This window comes from Lagenorhynchus albirostris, chromosome 2 (genome assembly GCF_949774975.1).
Source record: "Lagenorhynchus albirostris chromosome 2, mLagAlb1.1, whole genome shotgun sequence".
Taxonomy (NCBI): domain Eukaryota; kingdom Metazoa; phylum Chordata; class Mammalia; order Artiodactyla; family Delphinidae; genus Lagenorhynchus; species Lagenorhynchus albirostris.
This window is the reverse complement of record NC_083096.1, coordinates 64,065,039-64,086,624: the sequence shown is the minus strand read 5'-3', so window position 1 is coordinate 64,086,624 and position 21,586 is coordinate 64,065,039.

Below are 21,586 nucleotides of genomic sequence, written 5' to 3'. Positions count from 1 at the left end.
GTCTGAAACTTTGGGGTGGCTGTGTCTTTTTGATTTTAATTTCCCTAAGCTATAGGACCATAAGTGGAAGTGCCCTAGGCTCTGTTGCTTTGTTTTTTACATGTTTCAGGAAACACCATACACTTCTCCAGAGTGGCTGTTGGCAATTTACATCCCGCCCATCAGCATAACAAGGCTCCCAGGTCTCCATGGCCTGTCCTGCCTTTCTGGATTTTACACTTTTTTCAGATGGCCCTTTTGACCGGGGGGCAGTGAGACTTCATTGTAGTGCAGATTTCCTTTGCAAGCTTGCTTGGTTGGCCAAAAAGGGCGTATGCGTTGTTTCCTGAATATATTCAGGGAAAAACGCATACGCCCTTTTTGGCCAAGTGCATCACTGTGGACGTTCTGCCTCTTTTCCTATGCTTTACATGCAACTCCAGTTTACCTCCTGAAATCGGTTTCCTGCAATTCTGCCCCGCTTTCAAGTCCTCTTGGCAGCCTTACTTCAATATATTTTTGGACGATAGCTGTCATTTATAACTCTGCAGGTTTGTGAATGAGAGTGTCCCTGAGCTCCTTTCTTCAACTCGCTTTCTTGTGAGCTGGCCGCAAACCCGCAAGACTGCTTCAGACCCTAATCTGCTTCTGGCAGGGCACGCTGAGCCTTTGGTTAATTCCTCTTCCGTGTGGGAAATGAGTGTTAAATACGTCCGTCCAGACACCTACCTCACTCTCAACCCCTTGGTGATGTGGGTCCTCTGGTTTGTGGCCACCTTTGCTGGGTTCCTCACCTTTCGATGATGTGGCCCCACTAGTGTGAGGACACTCCTGCCTGGTTCTCATCCACGTGGTTATGTGGACCCCCTGGTGAGAGTCTGTTCCTGGCTGTGTTCCTCACCCTTCTGTGAGGGAGACCCTCTGCTGATAGGTCACTCCTGCATGGCTGGCACACATTGCCTTGGTGAAGTCAGCCGTGTGGTGGCAGTTGGAGCATGCTGGGAATCTCCCCCCACCGGTGATGAGGGCCCTCTTGCGTCAGGCCCTAACTGCTGGGCTCACCAACTTTTCTTAGTGAGCCCAATGATGCTTGGGCACTCCTCTTAGGATCCCATCTCCATGGGGATGTGCGCCTTCTGCTCTGAGGTTCCAACGGCTGGGTGGTTCACATTTTCATGATGTGGGCTCTCTGGTGTTAGTACACAGAGGCCTGGATCCCATAGCCTCTGTGCTCTTGGCCGCCTGCTGGGAGGTTCCAACTGCTGGATTCCTCACTTTTTTAATTTTTTGGGCCCTCTGTTGTGAGGATCCTCCTGCCTGCCTCACTCCCAGCCCCTTCGTGATGCGTGTCGTCTGGTTTGAGGCCACATGTGCTGGGTTCCTCACCTTTCGATGATGTGGGACCAATGGTCTTAGGAGACTCCTGCCTGGTTCACATCCCCTTGGTGATGTGGGCCCTCTGTTGAGAGTCTGATCCTGGCTGGGTTCCTCACCCATCTGTGAGGTGGGCCGTCTGCGGTGAGGTCACTCCTGCCTGGCTTGCTCACCTCGCCTTGTGGACATGAGCCCTCTGGTGGCACTTGGAGCCTGCTGGGAGCCTCCTCCCCTCGGTGATGAGGGCCCTCTGGCGTCAGGCCCTAACTGCTGGGCTCCCCACATTTTGTGATGTGCGCCCAGTGGTGCGAGGACACTCCAGCCGGGTTCACATCCCCATTGGGATGTAGGCCTTCTGCTCTGAGGTCCCAACGCCTGGGTTGCTCACAGTTTCATGATGTGGGCTCTCTGCTGTTAGTTCACTCCTGCCTGCATCCCATAACTTCTGTGCTCTCGGTCGCCTGCTGGGAGGTTCCAACTGCTGGATTCCTCACCTTTCTTATTCTTTGGGCCCTCTGTTTTTAGGCTACTCCTGCCTGCCTCACTCCCATTCCCTTTGTGATATGTGTCCTCTGATTTGAGGCCACATGTGCTGGGTTCCGCACCTTTCGATGATGTGGCCCCACTGGAGGGAAGACGGTCCTGACTGGTTCCCATCCCCTTGCTGATGTGGGCCCTCAGGTGAGAGTCTGATCCTGGCTGGGTTCCTCACCCTTCTGTGAGGTGGGCCCTCTGCTGTGAGGTCAATCATGCCTGTCTGGCACACGTCACCTTGGCGACGTGGGCCCTCTGGTGGCAGTTGGAGTGTGCTGGGATCCTCCTCCCCTCGGTGATGAGGGCCCTCTTGCCTTAGGCCATAACTGCTGGGCTCCCCACATTTTCTGATGTGCGCCAAGTGAGTGAGGACACTCTTGCCAGGTTCCCATCCCCATGGGGATATGGGCCTTCTGCTCTGAGGTCAAAACGGCTGGCTTGCTCACAGTACCATGATGTGGGCCCTCTGCTGTGAGTTCACTCCGGCAAGGATCCCTTATCATCGTTGCTCTGAGCCGCCTGCTGGGAGGTTCCAACTGCTGGATTCCTCAACTTTTTTATTCTATGTGCCCTCTGTTGTGAGGCTCCTCCTGCCTGCCTCACTGCCAGCCCCTTGGTGATGACTGTCCTATGGCTTGTGGCCACATGTGCTGCGTTCCTCACCTTTCGATGGTGTGGCCCCACTCGTGTGAGGACACTCCTGCCTGGTTCCCATCCCCTTGGTGAGGTGGGCCCTCTGGCGAGAGTCTAATCCTGGCTGGGTTCCTCAACGTTCTGTGAGGTAGGCCCTCTGCTGTGAGGTCACTCCTGCCTGGCTGGCCCACGTCACCTTGGAGACGTGAGCCCTCTGGTGGCAGTTGGAGCATGCAGGGTGCCTCCTCCTCTCGGTGATGACGGCCCTCTGGCGTCAGGCCCTAAATGGTGGGCTCCCCACATTTTCCGATGTGCGCCCAGTGGTGCGAGGACACTCCAGCCAGGTTCCCATTCCCATGGGGATGCGGGCCTTCTGCGCTGAGGTCCCAACGCCTGGGTTTCTCACTGTTTTATGATGTGGGCCCTCTGCTGTGAGTTCACTGCGGCCTGGATCCCATAGCCTCGGTGTTCTGAGCCGCCTGCTGGAAGGTCTAAATGCTGGGATCCTCACGTTTTTTATATTATGTGCCCTGTGTTGTGAGGCTACTCCTGCCTGCCTCACTCCAAGGCCCTTGGTGATGTGGGTTCTCTGGTTTGAGGACACATGTGCTGGGTTCCTCACCTTAAGATGATGAGGCCCCACTGGTGTGAGGATAATCCTGACTGGTTCCCATCCCCTTTGTGATGTGGGTCTTCTGGTGAGAGTCTGATCCTGGCTGGGTTCCTCACCCATCTGTGAGGTGGGCCCTCTATATCAGGTAACTCTTGCCTGGCTTGCTCACCTCGCCTTGTTGACATGAGCCCTCTGGTGGCACTTGGACCCTGCTGGGAGCCCCTTCACCTCTGTGATGAGGGCCCTCTGACGTCAGGCCCTAACTGCTGGGCTCCCCAACTTTTCTTAGTGAGCCCAGTGATGCTCGGGCACTCCTCTTAGGTTCCCATCTCCATGGGGATGTGGGCCTTCTGCTCTGAGGTCCCAACGGCTGGGTTGATCACAATTTCATGATGTGGGCTCTCTGGTGTTAGTTCACTGTGGCCTGGATCCCATAGCCTGTGTGCTCTTGGCCGCCTGCTGGGAGGTTCCAACTGCTGGATTCCTCACCTTTTTTATTCTTTGGGCCCTCTGTTTTTAGGCTACTCCTACCTGCCTCACTCCCATCCCCTTTGTGATGTATGTCCTCTGATATGAGGCCGCATGAGCTGGGTTCCTCACCTTTCGATGATGTAGCCCCACTGGTGGGAGGACAGTCCTGACTGGTTCCCATCCCCTTGGTGTTGTGAGCCCTCTGGCGAGAGTCTCATCCTGCCTCGGTTCCTCACCCTTCTGTGAGATAGGCCCTCTGCTGTGAAGTCACTACTGCCTGGCTGGCGCATGCCACCTTGTAGACGTGGGCCCTCTGTTGGCAGTTGGAACCTGCTGGCAGTCTCCTCCCCTCAGTTATGAGGGCCCCCTGGCGTCAGGCCCTAACTGCTGGGCTCCTAACATTTTCTGATATGTGCTAAGTGGTGCGAGGCCACTCCTGCCAGGTTCCCATCCCAATGGGGATGTGGGCCTTCTGTTCTGAGGTCCCAACGGCTGGGCTGCTCGCAGGTTCATGATGTGGGCCCTCTGCTGTGAGTTCACTGCGGCCTGGATCCCATAGCCTCGGTGCTCTGGGCCACTTGCTGGGAGGTTCCAACTGCTGGATTCCTCAACTTTTATATTCTATGGACCCTGTGTTGTGAGGCCGGTCCTGCCAGCCTAAATCTGAACCCCTTGGTGATGTGGTTCCTCTGGTTTGAGGCTACATGTGCTGGGATCCTCACCTTTCGATGATGTTGTCCCACTGGTGTGGGGACACTCCTGCCTGGTTCCCATCCCCTTGGTGATGTGGGCCCTCTGGTGCGAGTCTGATCCTGACTGGGTTCGTCACACTTCTCTGAGGTGGGCCCTCTGCTGTGAGGTCATTCGTGCCTGGTTGGCACACATCGCCTTGGCGACGTCAGCCCTCTGGTGGCAGTTGGAGCCTGCTGGGAGCCTCCTTCCCTTGGTGATGAGGGTCCTCTGACGTCAGGCCCTAACTGCTGGTCTCCCAAAATTTTCTGATACGTTCTCAGTGGTGCGAGGACACTCCTACCAGATTTCCATCCCCATGGGGATGTGGGCCTCCTGCTCTGAGGTCCCAATGGCTGGGTTGCTCAGTTTCATGACATGGGCCCTCTTCTGTGAGTTCACTGTGGCCTGGATCCCATAGCCTCGGTGCTCTGGGCTGCCTGCTGGGAGGTTCCAACGGCTGAATTCCTCACTTTTTTATTCTATGGGCCCAGTGTTGTGAGGCTACTCCTGCCTGCCTCACTCCGAGGCCCTTGGTGATGTGGGTCCTCTGGTTTGAGGACACATGTGCTGAGTACCTCACCTTTCGATGATGTGGCCCCACTGGTGTGAAGACACTCCTGCCTGGTTCTCATCCCCTTGGTGATGTGGGCCCTCTGGTGAGAGTCTGATGTTGGCTGGGTTTCTCACCCTTCTGTGACGTGGGACCTCTGTTGTGAGGTAACTCCTGCCTGGCTTGCTCACGTTGCCTTGGCAACGTGAGGCCTCAGGTGGCAGTTGGAGCCTGCTGGGAATCTCCTCCCCTCAGTTATGAGAGCTCTGGATAAAACACATATGCACTTTTTTGCCAAGTGCATTATTTTCCAAGTTCTGTCTCTTTTCCTATGCTTTAAGAGTGACTCCCGTGTACCTTCTGAAATCGGTTTCCTGCAATTCTGCCCCGCTTTCAAGTCCTCTTGGCAGCCTTACTTCAATATATTTTTGGACCATAGCTGTCATTTATAACTCTGCAGGTTTGTGAATGACAGTGTCCCTGAGCTCCTTTCTTCAACTCGCTTTCTTGTGAGCTCTCCGCAATACCGCAGGATTGCTTCAGGCCCTAGTGTGGTTCCGGCATGGCACGCTGAGCCTTTGGTTAATTCCTCTTCCTGGTGGGAAATGAGAGTCAAATTTGCCCGTCCAGACACCTCCAGCTAGTCTCTCATTGGTTCTCCCTATTCCTGTTCATTTTCCGCAGAAATTGCAAACTGGGCCAACCAGGAGGTTAAAGGCACTGACTCTCCAAGTGGGGAGAGTGTTAGTAAAGCGTCTTGAATGTTGCACCCGAGTACCAGGGGACGAAAACTGAGACACATTTGAACACGTTTCCCGAACACACGGTGGATCATACTCTGGGTTCCACATGCATGTTTTAGCTGAAGGAAGAATCCCTTAAACCTGGAGAGTTGAGACCCATGGAATGGGTACCATGCAATATGACTTCAAAGGGTCTGCATTTGCTCACCGAACCTCACCAATCCTATCACTGCTGCGTTTATGCCGCTGTACACACACTTGATTCACTTTCGGAGACATATAAATCCATAGGTTTTAAGATTCTTACTAGTCAGGTATATTCTTAGGCGTTTAATATGGGGTGTTGAGTCCACTTCGTTGAGCAAGGAGTAGCTCTTGTCTATTACATATTTGGCTTATGGAACGGTATCTGTGCTAATTTCAATCTCTGGTTTTATGCAAAACCCCAACTCACCTTTCCCCTTAAGCAAGCATAAGTTGGTTTTTTACATTTGAGACCCTGTTCTGTTTTGTAATTCAGTTCCTGTGTAGCCAAGTTTACATTCCGTGTAGTAGTGATATCTTATGATGTTTCTTTTTCTCTGTGACTTATTTCACTTAGAATCATCGTACCTCAATCCACTCATTATGCTGCTACGGGTCTGATGACATAGATTTCATTGCTGAGTGATATTGCATTGTACGTAAGTACCACAACTTCTTTATCCATTTTTCGCTTTCTGTGATATTGAACTTGTACCGTAAACGAGGTTCCTGTAAACAGAGCCGTCTGAAACTTTGGGGTGGCTGTGTCTTTTTGATTTTAATTTCCCTAAGCTATAGGACCATAAGTGGAAGTGCCCTAGGCTCTGTTGCTTTGTTTTTTAGATGTTTCAGGAAACACCATACACTTCTCCAGAGTGGCTGTTGGCAATTTACATCCCGCCCATCAGCATAACAAGGCTCCCAGGTCTCCATGGCCTGTCCTGCCTTTCTGGATTTTACACTTTTTTCAGATGGCCCTTTTGACCGGGGGGAAGTGAGACTTCATTGTAGTGCAGATTTCCTTTGCAAGCTTGCTTGGTTGGCCAAAAAGGGCGTATGCGTTGTTTCCTGAATATATTCAGGGAAAAACACATACGCCCTTTTTGGCCAAGTGCATCACTGTGGACGTTCTGCCTCTTTTCCTATGCTTTACATGCAACTCCAGTTTACCTCCTGAAATCGGTTTCCTGCAATTCTGCCCCGCTTTCAAGTCCTCTTGGCAGCCTTACTTCAATATATTTTTGGACGATAGCTGTCATTTATAACTCTGCAGGTTTGTGAATGAGAGTGTCCCTGAGCTCCTTTCTTCAACTCGCTTTCTTGTGAGCTGGCCGCAAACCCGCAAGACTGCTTCAGACCCTAATCTGCTTCTGGCAGGGCACGCTGAGCCTTTGGTTAATTCCTCTTCCTGGTGGGAAATGAGTGTTAAATACGTCCGTCCAGACACCTACTTCACTCTCAACCCCTTGGTGATGTGGGTCCTCTGGTTTGTGGCCACCTTTGCTGGGTTCCTCACCTTTCGATGATGTGGCCCCACTAGTGTGAGGACACTCCTGCCTGGTTCTCATCCACGTGGTTATGTGGACCCCCTGGTGAGAGTCTGTTCCTGGCTGTGTTCCTCACCCTTCTGTGAGGGAGACCCTCTGCTGATAGGTCACTCCTGCATGGCTGGCACACATTGCCTTGGTGAAGTCAGCCGTGTGGTGGCAGTTGGAGCATGCTGGGAATCTCCCCCCACCGGTGATGAGGGCCCTCTTGCGTCAGGCCCTAACTGCTGGGCTCACCAACTTTTCTTAGTGAGCCCAATGATGCTTGGGCACTCCTCTTAGGATCCCATCTCCATGGGGATGTGCGCCTTCTGCTCTGAGGTTCCAACGGCTGGGTGGTTCACATTTTCATGATGTGGGCTCTCTGGTGTTAGTACACAGAGGCCTGGATCCCATAGCCTCTGTGCTCTTGGCCGCCTGCTGGGAGGTTCCAACTGCTGGATTCCTCACTTTTTTAATTTTTTGGGCCCTCTGTTATGAGGATCCTCCTGCCTGCCTCACTCCCAGCCCCTTCGTGATGCGTGTCGTCTGGTTTGAGGCCACATGTGCTGGGTTCCTCACCTTTCGATGATGTGGGACCAATGGTCTTAGGAGACTCCTGCCTGGTTCACATCCCCTTGGTGATGTGGGCCCTCTGTTGAGAGTCTGATCCTGGCTGGGTTCCTCACCCATCTGTGAGGTGGGCCGTCTGCGGTGAGGTCACTCCTGCCTGGCTTGCTCACCTCGCCTTGTGGACATGAGCCCTCTGGTGGCACTTGGAGCCTGCTGGGAGCCTCCTCCCCTCGGTGATGAGGGCCCTCTGGCGTCAGGCCCTAACTGCTGGGCTCCCCACATTTTGTGATGTGCGCCCAGTGGTGCGAGGACACTCCAGCCGGGTTCACATCCCCATTGGGATGTGGGCCTTCTGCTCTGAGGTCCCAACGCCTGGGTTGCTCACAGTTTCATGATGTGGGCTCTCTGCTGTTAGTTCACTCCTGCCTGCATCCCATAACTTCTGTGCTCTCGGTCGCCTGCTGGGAGGTTCCAACTGCTGGATTCCTCACCTTTCTTATTCTTTGGGCCCTCTGTTTTTAGGCTACTCCTGCCTGCCTCACTCCCATTCCCTTTGTGATATGTGTCCTCTGATTTGAGGCCACATGTGCTGGGTTCCGCACCTTTCGATGATGTGGCCCCACTGGAGGGAAGACGGTCCTGACTGGTTCCCATCCCCTTGCTGATGTGGGCCCTCAGGTGAGAGTCTGATCCTGGCTGGGTTCCTCACCCTTCTGTGAGGTGGGCCCTCTGCTGTGAGGTCAATCATGCCTGTCTGGCACACGTCACCTTGGCGACGTGGGCCCTCTGGTGGCAGTTGGAGTGTGCTGGGATCCTCCTCCCCTCGGTGATGAGGGCCCTCTTGCCTTAGGCCATAACTGCTGGGCTCCCCACATTTTCTGATGTGCGCCAAGTGAGTGAGGACACTCTTGCCAGGTTCCCATCCCCATGGGGATATGGGCCTTCTGCTCTGAGGTCAAAACGGCTGGCTTGCTCACAGTACCATGATGTGGGCCCTCTGCTGTGAGTTCACTCCGGCAAGGATCCCTTATCATCGGTGCTCTGAGCCGCCTGCTGGGAGGTTCCAACTGCTGGATTCCTCAACTTTTTTATTCTATGTGCCCTCTGTTGTGAGGCTCCTCCTGCCTGCCTCACTGCCAGCCCCTTGGTGATGACTGTCCTATGGCTTGTGGCCACATGTGCTGCGTTCCTCACCTTTCGATGGTGTGGCCCCACTCGTGTGAGGACACTCCTGCCTGGTTCCCATCCCCTTGGTGAGGTGGGCCCTCTGGCGAGAGTCTAATCCTGGCTGGGTTCCTCAACGTTCTGTGAGGTAGGCCCTCTGCTGTGAGGTCACTCCTGCCTGGCTGGCCCACGTCACCTTGGAGACGTGAGCCCTCTGGTGGCAGTTGGAGCATGCAGGGTGCCTCCTCCTCTCGGTGATGACGGCCCTCTGGCGTCAGGCCCTAAATGGTGGGCTCCCCACATTTTCCGATGTGCGCCCAGTGGTGCGAGGACACTCCAGCCAGGTTCCCATTCCCATGGGGATGCGGGCCTTCTGCGCTGAGGTCCCAACGCCTGGGTTTCTCACTGTTTTATGATGTGGGCCCTCTGCTGTGAGTTCACTGCGGCCTGGATCCCATAGCCTCGGTGTTCTGAGCCGCCTGCTGGAAGGTCTAAATGCTGGGATCCTCACGTTTTTTATATTATGTGCCCTGTGTTGTGAGGCTACTCCTGCCTGCCTCACTCCAAGGCCCTTGGTGATGTGGGTTCTCTGGTTTGAGGACACATGTGCTGGGTTCCTCACCTTAAGATGATGAGGCCCCACTGGTGTGAGGATAATCCTGACTGGTTCCCATCCCCTTTGTGATGTGGGTCTTCTGGTGAGAGTCTGATCCTGGCTGGGTTCCTCACCCATCTGTGAGGTGGGCCCTCTATATCAGGTAACTCTTGCCTGGCTTGCTCACCTCGCCTTGTTGACATGAGCCCTCTGGTGGCACTTGGACCCTGCTGGGAGCCCCTTCACCTCTGTGATGAGGGCCCTCTGACGTCAGGCCCTAACTGCTGGGCTCCCCAACTTTTCTTAGTGAGCCCAGTGATGCTCGGGCACTCCTCTTAGGTTCCCATCTCCATGGGGATGTGGGCCTTCTGCTCTGAGGTCCCAACGGCTGGGTTGATCACAATTTCATGATGTGGGCTCTCTGGTGTTAGTTCACTGTGGCCTGGATCCCATAGCCTGTGTGCTCTTGGCCGCCTGCTGGGAGGTTCCAACTGCTGGATTCCTCACCTTTTTTATTCTTTGGGCCCTCTGTTTTTAGGCTACTCCTACCTGCCTCACTCCCATCCCCTTTGTGATGTATGTCCTCTGATATGAGGCCGCATGAGCTGGGTTCCTCACCTTTCGATGATGTAGCCCCACTGGTGGGAGGACAGTCCTGACTGGTTCCCATCCCCTTGGTGTTGTGAGCCCTCTGGCGAGAGTCTCATCCTGCCTCGGTTCCTCACCCTTCTGTGAGATAGGCCCTCTGCTGTGAAGTCACTACTGCCTGGCTGGCGCATGCCACCTTGTAGACGTGGGCCCTCTGTTGGCAGTTGGAACCTGCTGGCAGTCTCCTCCCCTCAGTTATGAGGGCCCCCTGGCGTCAGGCCCTAACTGCTGGGCTCCTAACATTTTCTGATATGTGCTAAGTGGTGCGAGGCCACTCCTGCCAGGTTCCCATCCCAATGGGGATGTGGGCCTTCTGTTCTGAGGTCCCAACGGCTGGGCTGCTCGCAGGTTCATGATGTGGGCCCTCTGCTGTGAGTTCACTGCGGCCTGGATCCCATAGCCTCGGTGCTCTGGGCCACTTGCTGGGAGGTTCCAACTGCTGGATTCCTCAACTTTTATATTCTATGGACCCTGTGTTGTGAGGCCGGTCCTGCCAGCCTAATTCTGAACCCCTTGGTGATGTGGTTCCTCTGGTTTGAGGCTACATGTGCTGGGATCCTCACCTTTCGATGATGTTGTCCCACTGGTGTGGGGACACTCCTGCCTGGTTCCCATCCCCTTGGTGATGTGGGCCCTCTGGTGCGAGTCTGATCCTGACTGGGTTCGTCACACTTCTCTGAGGTGGGCCCTCTGCTGTGAGGTCATTCGTGCCTGGTTGGCACACATCGCCTTGGCGACGTCAGCCCTCTGGTGGCAGTTGGAGCCTGCTGGGAGCCTCCTTCCCTTGGTGATGAGGGTCCTCTGACGTCAGGCCCTAACTGCTGGTCTCCCAAAATTTTCTGATACGTTCTCAGTGGTGCGAGGACACTCCTACCAGATTTCCATCCCCATGGGGATGTGGGCCTCCTGCTCTGAGGTCCCAATGGCTGGGTTGCTCAGTTTCATGACATGGGCCCTCTTCTGTGAGTTCACTGTGGCCTGGATCCCATAGCCTCGGTGCTCTGGGCTGCCTGCTGGGAGGTTCCAACGGCTGAATTCCTCACTTTTTTATTCTATGGGCCCAGTGTTGTGAGGCTACTCCTGCCTGCCTCACTCCGAGGCCCTTGGTGATGTGGGTCCTCTGGTTTGAGGACACATGTGCTGAGTACCTCACCTTTCGATGATGTGGCCCCACTGGTGTGAAGACACTCCTGCCTGGTTCTCATCCCCTTGGTGATGTGGGCCCTCTGGTGAGAGTCTGATGTTGGCTGGGTTTCTCACCCTTCTGTGACGTGGGACCTCTGTTGTGAGGTAACTCCTGCCTGGCTTGCTCACGTTGCCTTGGCAACGTGAGGCCTCAGGTGGCAGTTGGAGCCTGCTGGGAATCTCCTCCCCTCAGTTATGAGAGCTCTGGATAAAACACATATGCACTTTTTTGCCAAGTGCATTATTTTCCAAGTTCTGTCTCTTTTCCTATGCTTTAAGAGTGACTCCCGTGTACCTTCTGAAATCGGTTTCCTGCAATTCTGCCCCGCTTTCAAGTCCTCTTGGCAGCCTTACTTCAATATATTTTTGGACCATAGCTGTCATTTATAACTCTGCAGGTTTGTGAATGACAGTGTCCCTGAGCTCCTTTCTTCAACTCGCTTTCTTGTGAGCTCTCCGCAATACCGCAGGATTGCTTCAGGCCCTAGTGTGGTTCCGGCATGGCACGCTGAGCCTTTGGTTAATTCCTCTTCCTGGTGGGAAATGAGAGTCAAATTTGCCCGTCCAGACACCTCCAGCTAGTCTCTCATTGGTTCTCCCTATTCCTGTTCATTTTCCGCAGAAATTGCAAACTGGGCCAACCAGGAGGTTAAAGGCACTGACTCTCCAAGTGGGGAGAGTGTTAGTAAAGCGTCTTGAATGTTGCACCCGAGTACCAGGGGACGAAAACTGAGACACATTTGAACACGTTTCCCGAACACACGGTGGATCATACTCTGGGTTCCACATGCATGTTTTAGCTGAAGGAAGAATCCCTTAAACCTGGAGAGTTGAGACCCATGGAATGGGTACCATGCAATATGACTTCAAAGGGTCTGCATTTGCTCACCGAACCTCACCAATCCTATCACTGCTGCGTTTATGCCGCTGTACACACACTTGATTCACTTTCGGAGACATATAAATCCATAGGTTTTAAGATTCTTACTAGTCAGGTATATTCTTAGGCGTTTAATATGGGGTGTTGAGTCCACTTCGTTGAGCAAGGAGTAGCTCTTGTCTATTACATATTTGGCTTATGGAACGGTATCTGTGCTAATTTCAATCTCTGGTTTTATGCAAAACCCCAACTCACCTTTCCCCTTAAGCAAGCATAAGTTGGTTTTTTACATTTGAGACCCTGTTCTGTTTTGTAATTCAGTTCCTGTGTAGCCAAGTTTACATTCCGTGTAGTAGTGATATCTTATGATGTTTCTTTTTCTCTGTGACTTATTTCACTTAGAATCATCGTACCTCAATCCACTCATTATGCTGCTACGGGTCTGATGACATAGATTTCATTGCTGAGTGATATTGCATTGTACGTAAGTACCACAACTTCTTTATCCATTTTTCGCTTTCTGTGATATTGAACTTGTACCGTAAACGAGGTTCCTGTAAACAGAGCCGTCTGAAACTTTGGGGTGGCTGTGTCTTTTTGATTTTAATTTCCCTAAGCTATAGGACCATAAGTGGAAGTGCCCTAGGCTCTGTTGCTTTGTTTTTTACATGTTTCAGGAAACACCATACACTTCTCCAGAGTGGCTGTTGGCAATTTACATCCCGCCCATCAGCATAACAAGGCTCCCAGGTCTCCATGGCCTGTCCTGCCTTTCTGGATTTTACACTTTTTTCAGATGGCCCTTTTGACCGGGGGGCAGTGAGACTTCATTGTAGTGCAGATTTCCTTTGCAAGCTTGCTTGGTTGGCCAAAAAGGGCGTATGCGTTGTTTCCTGAATATATTCAGGGAAAAACGCATACGCCCTTTTTGGCCAAGTGCATCACTGTGGACGTTCTGCCTCTTTTCCTATGCTTTACATGCAACTCCAGTTTACCTCCTGAAATCGGTTTCCTGCAATTCTGCCCCGCTTTCAAGTCCTCTTGGCAGCCTTACTTCAATATATTTTTGGACGATAGCTGTCATTTATAACTCTGCAGGTTTGTGAATGAGAGTGTCCCTGAGCTCCTTTCTTCAACTCGCTTTCTTGTGAGCTGGCCGCAAACCCGCAAGACTGCTTCAGACCCTAATCTGCTTCTGGCAGGGCACGCTGAGCCTTTGGTTAATTCCTCTTCCGTGTGGGAAATGAGTGTTAAATACGTCCGTCCAGACACCTACCTCACTCTCAACCCCTTGGTGATGTGGGTCCTCTGGTTTGTGGCCACCTTTGCTGGGTTCCTCACCTTTCGATGATGTGGCCCCACTAGTGTGAGGACACTCCTGCCTGGTTCTCATCCACGTGGTTATGTGGACCCCCTGGTGAGAGTCTGTTCCTGGCTGTGTTCCTCACCCTTCTGTGAGGGAGACCCTCTGCTGATAGGTCACTCCTGCATGGCTGGCACACATTGCCTTGGTGAAGTCAGCCGTGTGGTGGCAGTTGGAGCATGCTGGGAATCTCCCCCCACCGGTGATGAGGGCCCTCTTGCGTCAGGCCCTAACTGCTGGGCTCACCAACTTTTCTTAGTGAGCCCAATGATGCTTGGGCACTCCTCTTAGGATCCCATCTCCATGGGGATGTGCGCCTTCTGCTCTGAGGTTCCAACGGCTGGGTGGTTCACATTTTCATGATGTGGGCTCTCTGGTGTTAGTACACAGAGGCCTGGATCCCATAGCCTCTGTGCTCTTGGCCGCCTGCTGGGAGGTTCCAACTGCTGGATTCCTCACTTTTTTAATTTTTTGGGCCCTCTGTTGTGAGGATCCTCCTGCCTGCCTCACTCCCAGCCCCTTCGTGATGCGTGTCGTCTGGTTTGAGGCCACATGTGCTGGGTTCCTCACCTTTCGATGATGTGGGACCAATGGTCTTAGGAGACTCCTGCCTGGTTCACATCCCCTTGGTGATGTGGGCCCTCTGTTGAGAGTCTGATCCTGGCTGGGTTCCTCACCCATCTGTGAGGTGGGCCGTCTGCGGTGAGGTCACTCCTGCCTGGCTTGCTCACCTCGCCTTGTGGACATGAGCCCTCTGGTGGCACTTGGAGCCTGCTGGGAGCCTCCTCCCCTCGGTGATGAGGGCCCTCTGGCGTCAGGCCCTAACTGCTGGGCTCCCCACATTTTGTGATGTGCGCCCAGTGGTGCGAGGACACTCCAGCCGGGTTCACATCCCCATTGGGATGTGGGCCTTCTGCTCTGAGGTCCCAACGCCTGGGTTGCTCACAGTTTCATGATGTGGGCTCTCTGCTGTTAGTTCACTCCTGCCTGCATCCCATAACTTCTGTGCTCTCGGTCGCCTGCTGGGAGGTTCCAACTGCTGGATTCCTCACCTTTCTTATTCTTTGGGCCCTCTGTTTTTAGGCTACTCCTGCCTGCCTCACTCCCATTCCCTTTGTGATATGTGTCCTCTGATTTGAGGCCACATGTGCTGGGTTCCGCACCTTTCGATGATGTGGCCCCACTGGAGGGAAGACGGTCCTGACTGGTTCCCATCCCCTTGCTGATGTGGGCCCTCAGGTGAGAGTCTGATCCTGGCTGGGTTCCTCACCCTTCTGTGAGGTGGGCCCTCTGCTGTGAGGTCAATCATGCCTGTCTGGCACACGTCACCTTGGCGACGTGGGCCCTCTGGTGGCAGTTGGAGTGTGCTGGGATCCTCCTCCCCTCGGTGATGAGGGCCCTCTTGCCTTAGGCCATAACTGCTGGGCTCCCCACATTTTCTGATGTGCGCCAAGTGAGTGAGGACACTCTTGCCAGGTTCCCATCCCCATGGGGATATGGGCCTTCTGCTCTGAGGTCAAAACGGCTGGCTTGCTCACAGTACCATGATGTGGGCCCTCTGCTGTGAGTTCACTCCGGCAAGGATCCCTTATCATCGGTGCTCTGAGCCGCCTGCTGGGAGGTTCCAACTGCTGGATTCCTCAACTTTTTTATTCTATGTGCCCTCTGTTGTGAGGCTCCTCCTGCCTGCCTCACTGCCAGCCCCTTGGTGATGACTGTCCTATGGCTTGTGGCCACATGTGCTGCGTTCCTCACCTTTCGATGGTGTGGCCCCACTCGTGTGAGGACACTCCTGCCTGGTTCCCATCCCCTTGGTGAGGTGGGCCCTCTGGCGAGAGTCTAATCCTGGCTGGGTTCCTCAACGTTCTGTGAGGTAGGCCCTCTGCTGTGAGGTCACTCCTGCCTGGCTGGCCCACGTCACCTTGGAGACGTGAGCCCTCTGGTGGCAGTTGGAGCATGCAGGGTGCCTCCTCCTCTCGGTGATGACGGCCCTCTGGCGTCAGGCCCTAAATGGTGGGCTCCCCACATTTTCCGATGTGCGCCCAGTGGTGCGAGGACACTCCAGCCAGGTTCCCATTCCCATGGGGATGCGGGCCTTCTGCGCTGAGGTCCCAACGCCTGGGTTTCTCACTGTTTTATGATGTGGGCCCTCTGCTGTGAGTTCACTGCGGCCTGGATCCCATAGCCTCGGTGTTCTGAGCCGCCTGCTGGAAGGTCTAAATGCTGGGATCCTCACGTTTTTTATATTATGTGCCCTGTGTTGTGAGGCTACTCCTGCCTGCCTCACTCCAAGGCCCTTGGTGATGTGGGTTCTCTGGTTTGAGGACACATGTGCTGGGTTCCTCACCTTAAGATGATGAGGCCCCACTGGTGTGAGGATAATCCTGACTGGTTCCCATCCCCTTTGTGATGTGGGTCTTCTGGTGAGAGTCTGATCCTGGCTGGGTTCCTCACCCATCTGTGAGGTGGGCCCTCTATATCAGGTAACTCTTGCCTGGCTTGCTCACCTCGCCTTGTTGACATGAGCCCTCTGGTGGCACTTGGACCCTGCTGGGAGCCCCTTCACCTCTGTGATGAGGGCCCTCTGACGTCAGGCCCTAACTGCTGGGCTCCCCAACTTTTCTTAGTGAGCCCAGTGATGCTCGGGCACTCCTCTTAGGTTCCCATCTCCATGGGGATGTGGGCCTTCTGCTCTGAGGTCCCAACGGCTGGGTTGATCACAATTTCATGATGTGGGCTCTCTGGTGTTAGTTCACTGTGGCCTGGATCCCATAGCCTGTGTGCTCTTGGCCGCCTGCTGGGAGGTTCCAACTGCTGGATTCCTCACCTTTTTTATTCTTTGGGCCCTCTGTTTTTAGGCTACTCCTACCTGCCTCACTCCCATCCCCTTTGTGATGTATGTCCTCTGATATGAGGCCGCATGAGCTGGGTTCCTCACCTTTCGATGATGTAGCCCCACTGGTGGGAGGACAGTCCTGACTGGTTCCCATCCCCTTGGTGTTGTGAGCCCTCTGGCGAGAGTCTCATCCTGCCTCGGTTCCTCACCCTTCTGTGAGATAGGCCCTCTGCTGTGAAGTCACTACTGCCTGGCTGGCGCATGCCACCTTGTAGACGTGGGCCCTCTGTTGGCAGTTGGAACCTGCTGGCAGTCTCCTCCCCTCAGTTATGAGGGCCCCCTGGCGTCAGGCCCTAACTGCTGGGCTCCTAACATTTTCTGATATGTGCTAAGTGGTGCGAGGCCACTCCTGCCAGGTTCCCATCCCAATGGGGATGTGGGCCTTCTGTTCTGAGGTCCCAACGGCTGGGCTGCTCGCAGGTTCATGATGTGGGCCCTCTGCTGTGAGTTCACTGCGGCCTGGATCCCATAGCCTCGGTGCTCTGGGCCACTTGCTGGGAGGTTCCAACTGCTGGATTCCTCAACTTTTATATTCTATGGACCCTGTGTTGTGAGGCCGGTCCTGCCAGCCTAATTCTGAACCCCTTGGTGATGTGGTTCCTCTGGTTTGAGGCTACATGTGCTGGGATCCTCACCTTTCGATGATGTTGTCCCACTGGTGTGGGGACACTCCTGCCTGGTTCCCATCCCCTTGGTGATGTGGGCCCTCTGGTGCGAGTCTGATCCTGACTGGGTTCGTCACACTTCTCTGAGGTGGGCCCTCTGCTGTGAGGTCATTCGTGCCTGGTTGGCACACATCGCCTTGGCGACGTCAGCCCTCTGGTGGCAGTTGGAGCCTGCTGGGAGCCTCCTTCCCTTGGTGATGAGGGTCCTCTGACGTCAGGCCCTAACTGCTGGTCTCCCAAAATTTTCTGATACGTTCTCAGTGGTGCGAGGACACTCCTACCAGATTTCCATCCCCATGGGGATGTGGGCCTCCTGCTCTGAGGTCCCAATGGCTGGGTTGCTCAGTTTCATGACATGGGCCCTCTTCTGTGAGTTCACTGTGGCCTGGATCCCATAGCCTCGGTGCTCTGGGCTGCCTGCTGGGAGGTTCCAACGGCTGAATTCCTCACTTTTTTATTCTATGGGCCCAGTGTTGTGAGGCTACTCCTGCCTGCCTCACTCCGAGGCCCTTGGTGATGTGGGTCCTCTGGTTTGAGGACACATGTGCTGAGTACCTCACCTTTCGATGATGTGGCCCCACTGGTGTGAAGACACTCCTGCCTGGTTCTCATCCCCTTGGTGATGTGGGCCCTCTGGTGAGAGTCTGATGTTGGCTGGGTTTCTCACCCTTCTGTGACGTGGGACCTCTGTTGTGAGGTAACTCCTGCCTGGCTTGCTCACGTTGCCTTGGCAACGTGAGGCCTCAGGTGGCAGTTGGAGCCTGCTGGGAATCTCCTCCCCTCAGTTATGAGAGCTCTGGATAAAACACATATGCACTTTTTTGCCAAGTGCATTATTTTCCAAGTTCTGTCTCTTTTCCTATGCTTTAAGAGTGACTCCCGTGTACCTTCTGAAATCGGTTTCCTGCAATTCTGCCCCGCTTTCAAGTCCTCTTGGCAGCCTTACTTCAATATATTTTTGGACCATAGCTGTCATTTATAACTCTGCAGGTTTGTGAATGACAGTGTCCCTGAGCTCCTTTCTTCAACTCGCTTTCTTGTGAGCTCTCCGCAATACCGCAGGATTGCTTCAGGCCCTAGTGTGGTTCCGGCATGGCACGCTGAGCCTTTGGTTAATTCCTCTTCCTGGTGGGAAATGAGAGTCAAATTTGCCCGTCCAGACACCTCCAGCTAGTCTCTCATTGGTTCTCCCTATTCCTGTTCATTTTCCGCAGAAATTGCAAACTGGGCCAACCAGGAGGTTAAAGGCACTGACTCTCCAAGTGGGGAGAGTGTTAGTAAAGCGTCTTGAATGTTGCACCCGAGTACCAGGGGACGAAAACTGAGACACATTTGAACACGTTTCCCGAACACACGGTGGATCATACTCTGGGTTCCACATGCATGTTTTAGCTGAAGGAAGAATCCCTTAAACCTGGAGAGTTGAGACCCATGGAATGGGTACCATGCAATATGACTTCAAAGGGTCTGCATTTGCTCACCGAACCTCACCAATCCTATCACTGCTGCGTTTATGCCGCTGTACACACACTTGATTCACTTTCGGAGACATATAAATCCATAGGTTTTAAGATTCTTACTAGTCAGGTATATTCTTAGGCGTTTAATATGGGGTGTTGAGTCCACTTCGTTGAGCAAGGAGTAGCTCTTGTCTATTACATATTTGGCTTATGGAACGGTATCTGTGCTAATTTCAATCTCTGGTTTTATGCAAAACCCCAACTCACCTTTCCCCTTAAGCAAGCATAAGTTGGTTTTTTACATTTGAGACCCTGTTCTGTTTTGTAATTCAGTTCCTGTGTAGCCAAGTTTACATTCCGTGTAGTAGTGATATCTTATGATGTTTCTTTTTCTCTGTGACTTATTTCACTTAGAATCATCGTACCTCAATCCACTCATTATGCTGCTACGGGTCTGATGACATAGATTTCATTGCTGAGTGATATTGCATTGTACGTAAGTACCACAACTTCTTTATCCATTTTTCGCTTTCTGTGATATTGAACTTGTACCGTAAACGAGGTTCCTGTAAACAGAGCCGTCTGAAACTTTGGGGTGGCTGTGTCTTTTTGATTTTAATTTCCCTAAGCTATAGGACCATAAGTGGAAGTGCCCTAGGCTCTGTTGCTTTGTTTTTTACATGTTTCAGGAAACACCATACACTTCTCCAGAGTGGCTGTTGGCAATTTACATCCCGCCCATCAGCATAACAAGGCTCCCAGGTCTCCATGGCCTGTCCTGCCTTTCTGGATTTTACACTTTTTTCAGATGGCCCTTTTGACCGGGGGGAAGTGAGACTTCATTGTAGTGCAGATTTCCTTTGCAAGCTTGCTTGGTTGGCCAAAAAGGGCGTATGCGTTGTTTCCTGAATATATTCAGGGAAAAACGCATACGCCCTTTTTGGCCAAGTGCATCACTGTGGACGTTCTGCCTCTTTTCCTATGCTTTACATGCAACTCCAGTTTACCTCCTGAAATCGGTTTCCTGCAATTCTGCCCCGCTTTCAAGTCCTCTTGGCAGCCTTACTTCAATATATTTTTGGACGATAGCTGTCATTTATAACTCTGCAGGTTTGTGAATGAGAGTGTCCCTGAGCTCCTTTCTTCAACTCGCTTTCTTGTGAGCTGGCCGCAAACCCGCAAGACTGCTTCAGACCCTAATCTGCTTCTGGCAGGGCACGCTGAGCCTTTGGTTAATTCCTCTTCCTGGTGGGAAATGAGTGTTAAATACGTCCGTCCAGACACCTACTTCACTCTCAACCCCTTGGTGATGTGGGTCCTCTGGTTTGTGGCCACCTTTGCTGGGTTCCTCACCTTTCGATGATGTGGCCCCACTAGTGTGAGGACACTCCTGCCTGGTTCTCATCCACGTGGTTATGTGGACCCCCTGGTGAGAGTCTGTTCCTGGCTGTGTTCCTCACCCTTCTGTGAGGGAGACCCTCTGCTGATAGGTCACTCCTGCATGGCTGGCACACATTGCCTTGGTGAAGTCAGCCGTGTGGTGGCAGTTGGAGCATGCTGGGAATCTCCCCCCACCGGTGATGAGGGCCCTCTTGCGTCAGGCCCTAACTGCTGGGCTCACCAACTTTTCTTAGTGAGCCCAATGATGCTTGGGCACTCCTCTTAGGATCCCATCTCCATGGGGATGTGCGCCTTCTGCTCTGAGGTTCCAACGGCTGGGTGGTTCACATTTTCATGATGTGGGCTCTCTGGTGTTAGTACACAGAGGCCTGGATCCCATAGCCTCTGTGCTCTTGGCCGCCTGCTGGGAGGTTCCAACTGCTGGATTCCTCACTTTTTTAATTTTTTGGGCCCTCTGTTATGAGGATCCTCCTGCCTGCCTCACTCCCAGCCCCTTCGTGATGCGTGTCGTCTGGTTTGAGGCCACATGTGCTGGGTTCCTCACCTTTCGATGATGTGGGACCAATGGTCTTAGGAGACTCCTGCCTGGTTCACATCCCCTTGGTGATGTGGGCCCTCTGTTGAGAGTCTGATCCTGGCTGGGTTCCTCACCCATCTGTGAGGTGGGCCGTCTGCGGTGAGGTCACTCCTGCCTGGCTTGCTCACCTCGCCTTGTGGACATGAGCCCTCTGGTGGCACTTGGAGCCTGCTGGGAGCCTCCTCCCCTCGGTGATGAGGGCCCTCTGGCGTCAGGCCCTAACTGCTGGGCTCCCCACATTTTGTGATGTGCGCCCAGTGGTGCGAGGACACTCCAGCCGGGTTCACATCCCCATTGGGATGTGGGCCTTCTGCTCTGAGGTCCCAACGCCTGGGTTGCTCACAGTTTCATGATGTGGGCTCTCTGCTGTTAGTTCACTCCTGCCTGCATCCCATAACTTCTGTGCTCTCGGTCGCCTGCTGGGAGGTTCCAACTGCTGGATTCCTCACCTTTCTTATTCTTTGGGCCCTCTGTTTTTAGGCTACTCCTGCCTGCCTCACTCCCATTCCCTTTGTGATATGTGTCCTCTGATTTGAGGCCACATGTGCTGGGTTCCGCACCTTTCGATGATGTGGCCCCACTGGAGGGAAGACAGTCCTGACTGGTTCCCATCCCCTTGCTGATGTGGGCCCTCAGGTGAGAGTCTGATCCTGGCTGGGTTCCTCACCCTTCTGTGAGGTGGGCCCTCTGCTGTGAGGTCAATCATGCCTGTCTGGCACACGTAACCTTGGCGACGTGGGCCCTCTGGTGGCAGTTGGAGTGTGCTGGGATCCTCCTCCCCTCGGTGATGAGGGCCCTCTGTTGAGAGTCTGATCCTGGCTGGGTTCCTCACCCATCTGTGAGGTGGGCCGTCTGCGGTGAGGTCACTCCTGCCTGGCTTGCTCACCTCGCCTTGTGGACATGAGCCCTCTGGTGGCACTTGGAGCCTGCTGGGAGCCTCCTCCCCTCGGTGATGAGGGCCCTCTGGCGTCAGGCCCTAACTGCTGGGCTCCCCACATTT